Source organism: Nothoprocta perdicaria, unplaced genomic scaffold (genome assembly GCF_003342845.1).
Source record: "Nothoprocta perdicaria isolate Ctin4 unplaced genomic scaffold, notPer1 scaffold_54, whole genome shotgun sequence".
Taxonomy (NCBI): Eukaryota; Metazoa; Chordata; class Aves; order Tinamiformes; family Tinamidae; genus Nothoprocta; species Nothoprocta perdicaria.
This window is the reverse complement of record NW_020455799.1, coordinates 3,331,449-3,339,135: the sequence shown is the minus strand read 5'-3', so window position 1 is coordinate 3,339,135 and position 7,687 is coordinate 3,331,449.

The following is a 7,687-nucleotide window of genomic DNA, read 5'->3' as shown; positions in this document are numbered from 1 at the left end:
CAGTGATTTGGGTCCTGCTCTGCTCCTGCTTTCCATTTGCTACAGTGGGAGTTCAATTTGTATAAAGCCAAGCCGATCATTTTATTCCTCCCCTTTATATTTTCCATTTCACTGTGTAACAGTAAAAATGCCTGATGAGAAGGGCATTTTTCCCTGTCAGTAAACGACAAGCTGAGTACAGATACGGAGACGAAAACTCTTCCAGATGATCATTAAGCTACGAGAAAATGCTTTTCTTGCTGGTTGTCATTGCTTACACACAAGATGCATTAGCTRCCCCTGCTGCTGCGGTGCAAATCGCCTGGGAATGGGAGTTTTCCAGCAGCATCGCAGCCCGCGAAGCCACGGGCTGCGAGCACGTGGGAGATCGTTTGGGCATGAGGGGCTGCGGCTGCTGATGGCCGGGCACTAACCCTGAGCACCCCCGACTAAATGCAGGAGTTGCTCAATTCCAAATAACTTTCTGGGGAGGGAAAGTAGATTTAAATGATTTGTTAAGTCCCAGGTATATTAGAATCAGAGGAGAAAAGAATAATAAAAAGACAATTTTTCATTAGAGATGGTTATAAGATCCAGTGTAGCTTCTTTTTGGCCAGCTAGGTTCTCCTCCTAAGTCTGCTATTAATGCAAACTTTAGCGTTTACAGGTGGACAGAAAACTCAGCTTTTCTTTGCCATGCCTCTGTGCCCCATCAAGGTTTTTACTTATTTTAACAGTTCAGCATTGACGCAAATCCTAAGCCGTTATAAAGAAAGCCTTTATATTCTTAGAAAATTACAGTGATTGCTATACCTCAAAAATCTGTAAAAGATCTGCCCCTATGTATAAAAGAAAACTGCCAAAATACTGATCTTGACAAAAGGCTCCAGTATTATACCTTGACAGGTGCTGTCATCCCCAATGAATAGCAAACATATGTATTACYACAAGGCTAAGTTATAATATAGATTCATAGTATTTATTGAGGATATTAGCCCTTTGCTAAGCAGTAAGTCTCAAGTTCAAGAAGATTTTTTGACTGTGACTGTTTAGATGCGTATTTATTTACTGTGTTGAAAATGGACTTCTGTTTGGTGGTTGAAAGATTCTCATCTATTTTAGAAGTCTATATAAAAATTGCACATAAAGAAAAAACACCCAGAAACCTTACTGGGTCTGCTAAGTAGTACTGTGACAATACACATAATAATAGCAGGAAAAGCTACTGAAATAACAGCATCCAGCAAAAAAAAMCTCAGGTTTGAGACGTAGCTAATGAAAATTAGACATTAAAATAAAAGAGAGCAGCCTTGTGCATGTTTTCCATTGGTAAATCTCAAGTGCTTCACCCTGGAATGAAAAATATCATTCTGTGTTTCAGCAGACTGGGAAATGGAGCTGAGGGATGACGAGCCAGTTAGCGAAACCCACGAGGAGTGACCGAGGAGCCCGTCCCGTTCCGTGCTCCCTGCCGGCTCGGCGGGCACCACCGCGCTCCTGCGCTGCCCCGTTAATGATTACTGCTCAYGCAGGGGCAGCGCAGCCGGCTCTGCGAGCGGGGACGGCCGCGCCRGGGACGGCCACGGCCGCGGCTGGCGGCAGGAGCGGCGCTGGCGGGACGTGAGCGGGGCGCTGGACGTGAGCGCGGCCCGGCCGCTGGAGCCGCGCGCCGCTGCGGCAGCCGTCGGAGCCCCGCGCTTCCCTCCCGGGCTCAGCCTGCTGCAAAGCACCCCCGGCTTTTTAACTCTCTTTTCCTTTCTCAAGTGCACGAGGGAGAGCACTCGCCCTGCACAAGTCCTGGGTTTGCTACCTGCCTCTGGTGAACAGGGGACAAAACTCACGTGCCCTCGTGCTGAGGAGAGACCCTCCACGGACGGAGCCGTGGGCTGCACCACCTGGGACTCCTCTCGCCTTCGAAGCCGCGCAGACTGCGACCCAACGGCACGTGAGCCTGGAGCGAGGGCCTCGGGAGACGCCTGCTCTCCGCGCGGGCGCCTCGCGCTGCAGGCAGAGCCCGCGCGCTGGCCCGTTTCCTTCACCGGGAGCCACGTAGGCCTCCCGCCCAACTCGCGTCTTGGCCGGTGGCACCGGCAACCCGGTCGGCAGCGCGGAGGGCGACGCGGGCCGGTGCTCCCGGCGGCAGCGCGCTCGGGGCCGTCCTGTTTGGAACCCGCGCACAGGGTTTGCCCTGCTCTCCGCTTCCGCTCTCGTCTTGCTTACACTTTGCTCCTGCTATCTGGGCAAGTCGCCGCACAGCTGAAGCCAAAAAAATGAAGCCGCAAAGATAAGAGGCTGGAAGTTAAGATCGCTCACGCGTTCTTTTGGTGGTAAGTCACATGCAAAGTGGGTGAGAGGACAGGAGATAAGCAGAGGGGAAGCTGCAGTGACAGCCTGGGGTTGAGTCTCTTGCAGATCGTCTTTTSTGGTCATTTTAGATGGGCTTTATATCAAAATCTATGTTAGACGCATGTTTTCCTGGTTATTCTGGTGAGTTGTGGAATAGCTTCCCGGGCAGGTGGGAAGGACTAATACAAGTATCATTAGTGGTACCAGGTACGAGATGTGCACAGTCCCAAGTGAAATCAAGGTGAACAGGTGACTTGTACAGGAGGGACTCGTGTGTGTGTTCTGGCAGTATGAGGATCCCATAAGGCATTCAAAACATTTGTAACTTCTTGTGGTAAAAGTGTGCACATTATGTCCCTCTCCTCTGGTCACAGAGGGTGCTCTGTGTTTCCCTGGGGGATTCCAGCACCACGAGCCATAACCGTAGCAGTCCACCTAAGCCGAGGCTTCACCTTCCACAAGCAGTTTCTAAACATGTCTTTGAAGTCTTTTCCTTTGGGGAGCTTGGAGCACTGACAACCGCTGTGACTACATGCTGATTTTTCATAGTCCCCTGGGGCTAAATTTCTCTCACACTGAAGCTGATGGGAATCCTTCCATTGACTTCAGGATCAGTTGGGTCGAGCTGTGGTACCTGCCTTCCCCAGTGAACAGCTTTGTGCACGCAAAGCTGCGGACAAGGTTCAGTATGAATCCGTATCCGCGCTCACAGACGATAATCTGGCATCCGTTCCCAGGATGGAGAGGATGGGATGGGGAGGGAAGAGAGGAGAAGAGGATCTGTAAAGCCAGAACTTTTCTTGCCATGAAATGGATGGGAGAATAACCCTAGTACAGAGGTATTTACACCTGCCTGGAGAGCAGTTAGTGCATCAAGCCTATCGATTATCCTGGAACTTTGCTCTGTTCAGCCTGTGCTAAGATGTGGTTCTTTCATACAGGGGATCTCAAATGTGGGATCTCTTTTCATTTTCTGTTGCTGTTTGTTGGTTATTTGGATGTAGCCGAACAGCTCAGAAACTGCAGTTACAGGCTTGGCCAGCGACGGTGGCACAAAGTCCATCCGATAAAAAAATAAAGCCTGGGAGGTTTGAGGAAAAGGAAATGCAGGTGTGGTTGGCTGGGCCAGAGCAGCACTCTCGGCCAGAGAGAGGAGGGGTTTGCATTGCTGTCCCCACAGCCGCGCCGAAAACCCCGCGGGTGGCAGCAGTGACAGACCCAGATCTGGAGCACCTAGTTTAGGAAGGTTCCCCTGCCACTCGTGGTATTTTGGGTACCAGAACGTGGTCCTGAAATACGGGTCTTGCTGCACCCCCTGGCAATTACATTGCCCTCATACAAGCATAGAAACAAAAAGTAAAACGATGGAAAGCAAAAGAGAAAAGTAAAGTGATTCAATTAAACTCAGGAAGCTGGAGTGGCAGGAGCAGCAGGACCAATTGGAGAAAATCTCTCTGGAAAAAAAAAAAAAAAAAAAAAGGAACAGAAAGGGGGATGATGGAATATAGGGATATGGTGAAAGAAATGAAAGGCAGGGAGGGAAGTTGCCAAAGGAAAGAAGTTGCTGTTTGAAGGAAATAGGAAAGGGAGTTATGGTGGAAACACAGTGAAAGAGATGAGGAAAGGGGAGAGAGTCTAAAAAGGAGATAATAAAGAGGGGAGAGGTGAATTTAGAAGGATTATCAGACAGTGATGGTGACAAGCAGTAAAGAATGTAAACCAAAAAGAGGATAGCGAGGAGCAAATGAATCTTGTCTTCAGCATTAAAGAATACAATAAGTTAAAATTGTGCCCTTAATAGCAGGTAATTTCTCTCTGCAAGGCACATGTCCATCCACTCTCATAATATTAAATGGCTTTTAACTCCCTTCAATTTTTAGAATTTCTAATGTGTCCTAGGAGATGTCCTTCCCTGTGTCCTTCCATAGTGAATTTTATYCAGGCTATTTCAGACTTCTATTTTTTTAATTTTCAGTCACCTGTGGGGAGAGCACTGGAAGAAAGTCCACACATCCCCCGGGAGTCCTTGGGCGCAGCCTGGGCTTGGTGGGAGCTGCTGAGGCTGCTTCTACCGCAGGACAGTCCCTTGGCTCAAGCAGCAGCAACCTGAACTTTGGAAAAATAACAGCCCCGGGTTCCCACGCTGCCCTTGCCAGGTGTGAAATTTGTGTCAAAACTAGTGCATGTTTGGGGGTGCAGGGGACTTTTTGCATGTAGGTTCAGAACTGAACGTGCTGCGAAGCTGAAGTCACGGCAAAAGTCAATTCCCGTCACAGAAATGCAGAAAGCAAGTCCCTGGCAGAGAGTCTAGTTTTGTGCAATGTGGTAAGTCTGAGTTGCAGAAAACTCCTTCTCACATATGTGCCGTGAAGGGGAAAACGGGACCCAGCAGGATCACAGTAGTGTCAAAAGTCACTACACTTAAAACCTCTGAAACAAGTTTTATTCAAGATTTCCCTGCACATTTTCTGGACATTTCAGTGTATTCTCCCAGACCGAACGGGCTGAGTAGAATTGCATGACCACAAAAGCACCCAGGCTCTGGATTTTATGGTGGTGTTCTGGCTGAGATCACACGATTTCACCAATGTGAAGGCAGGGGAGAGCAGAAAGCTTTCCGCAGTGAGCATGCAAGTCTCTTGCTAAGCAGCTCAGGGGGAGAGCCACGTTTTAGCCTTATTCCAATAGCCACCATGTCCAAGATATCAGGAAGGGATGTGGAGGCAGGATTAGGTAAGGAAAAGGCACAGGATGGAGCTCGTTCCTCTCCCTGCCAGCTGCACGGGCAGCACTATGGGATGCTCTGTGGGGAGGTGTTTCTCACGGGAGAGAAAACCCAGTGCCTGTCCCCATGCTGGGGCTGCAGCGAGGAAACTGCTCCTGGCTTCAGTTGAGGCAGAGGTGAGTGGTGCCAATTCCGTGATTTCGCGGCTCTGGAAGCCCCGCTGCTGCAGCGGCATCGTCCCGCAGCGGGAAGCACCCTGAGCGTTCAGAGGGAGGCAGATGAGAAGCACTGGGTGGGATGTTGGGAGAGGTCCTTAGAGCACCTGCTGCCCTCACCGCTCAACTTCCTGATATTCCTAAGAGTCACATCGAGCTTTTAAGGAATTGGAGTCTCACTGYACATCTTTCCCGCTTCAAGTTAGCCTTGGGAGCAGGACTGAGCCTATGTGACGCCCTGGAACTCAGCTTATTTTTCACTGTGGTTTCGTTTTCTTTTTTTTTCCAGAAGGATTTCAAGCCAGGGCGTGTTTCAGTGGCCTAACCTTGAAAGCACGGCGGAGCAGCGCCCCGGTTTGCTCTGCAGGGAGGAGCTCTCTCGTTTCCGAAGCCGCCGGGGGAAGTATCCCAACTGCCGGTGTCAGCACYGCGCGTCGCCCGCCGCCCGCACCCGTGCCAGTGGTAATGCAGAAACGCTGCTTAAAAAACAAATGTGTTGGCTTTAGTTTGGTCCAGTTCAAAACAAAGTAATCGTCTGCCCGCTTGGGGAAGTGCTGAGACTGCCCAGCAAATTTCTGTGACCCTTCAACCTCTCTGCCAAAGGTGCTTCCACTCACAGCGGAAGAGGGAATTGCTGTTGTTTATTCACCTTTATTATTCTGTGGCATCGCCCTATTTAGCTGAAAATACCCTGGATAAGTTTCCATTTATAATCCAGCTAGTAAACCAGGATCGGCCAGTTGCTAAATCTCCCTGTCAGAATTACAGCAAGCACCTGGTCGTGACCACTAAAACTAATGTTGCTAAACCGTTTCCACAATAACTTCATGCTTCGAAGTTTCCAACCAATTATCTTTTGAGACGAAATTTTCCACATTTGGCCTCCGATCAGGAGTGATATTTTTTTCTTTTGGGTTTGAGAAAAATGATGCCAGCTGCTTCTGAGCGGGGCGTGAACGATAAAATTATGTCTTTGTAGTAATAAAAACTTCACACAGTGCTGCAAGCCAAAATGTACAACTTGCACCAGACCTCTCCAGAGAGCAATTTTTTTTTCCTGTCATTAATTTGATTAATGCAGAGGAATAAAGCCAGGTGATGAGCRTGTTTGGAAGGAGCTGGGGCTGACCTGCACACAGGTGAGCGCGTGCGCAGCTCGAGCAGCTCGTGGGCTGRCGCTCGCACGAGCAAAAACTCTAATTGCAATTCAATTCCCCCGTTAAAACGCTCGGGGCAATTAATAGCTCCCGGAATAAACAGCTGGAGACAGGTTATCCTAATACAGCCCCGTTGGGCGTTATGAAATTAATTGACTGGTTGGGGCGATCAGTTGCAGATCCGAATGGGTACCCGGACCCACGGAGCCGGGGCATCCCCGCGCGCTCGGAGGTGCCGCTCGCTCCGAGGGAGGCACCTGCGGGCAGCGCGTCCCCCCGCGCGGGCAGCGGCGCTCCGGGAATCGCTGCCCGCCGCTCCGGGAGCCGCTGCGCGCCCTCCCCGCCGCCCCGGGAAGCGGGAGGCGCCGCGAGCAGCGCGAGCCCGAAGCCCCTTCGCTGCCCGGCGTCCCGCGGCGGCTCCCGGCGCTCCCTGGAGCCCTAGGGGCGCCGTGAGCGGCCGTGAGTGACGAGAGGGGATTGGGGTTGTTGTTATTTATCTGGGGGGCACGTCCCGTCACGCCGTCGGCCGTGTCCGGGGCGAAAACCCGRTCGTCCCTTTCCACGCGGGGACTGAACTTTTCGCCGTACTTGAGGCGCTCGGCGAGGGGGATGCGCGCGTCTGAGTGCGAGTGCGAGGGTGAGTGCGAAGGTGAGTGCGAGTGCGAGCGGCCACACGCGCCGCCAGCGCGGCCGGCTCCCGGTCGCGGTTTCTGCCGTCCCCTCGCCGCGACCCTCGCTCGTTCCCGCTCCCGCGGCGAGTCCCGGAGGGCTCCGGGCGGCTCCTCCGCGGAGCGGCCCAAGGAAAAGGGGCTCCCGGCCCGGCTGGGGGGGCGGGGGCGGGGGCATCCCCCGCGGGCGCGCTCGGATTGGGCCGGGCCGTCCCGGTCCGGTCGGCGCGGGGCCGGTCCCGCCTTGCATCACCGCGCGGAGGCCTCGCCTCGCCCCCCCGGGCTCCGCTATTAATAGCATGACATCAGCGCGGGGCCGCCGCCAGCGCGGATGCCAGCGCCGCCGCCAGCGCCTATATAAAGCGGGTGATGCAACCGCGGGCAGCGGCAGAGCGAGGCGGCGGCGGCAGCGGGCGCTGCGCTGCGCTCCGGCGGCCGCCACGAGCAGAGCGGAGCCCGCGGAGCCCCGCGGAGCGGCGGCGGGCGCCCAGCCCGCGCCTTCCCTGCCTCCCTCCCCGCCCGCCCTCCGTCCTGCCGGCCGGGAGCAGCCCAGGTAGGTGGGAGCCGCGGGCAGCCCGCGCCGTCGGGGCGGCCGGC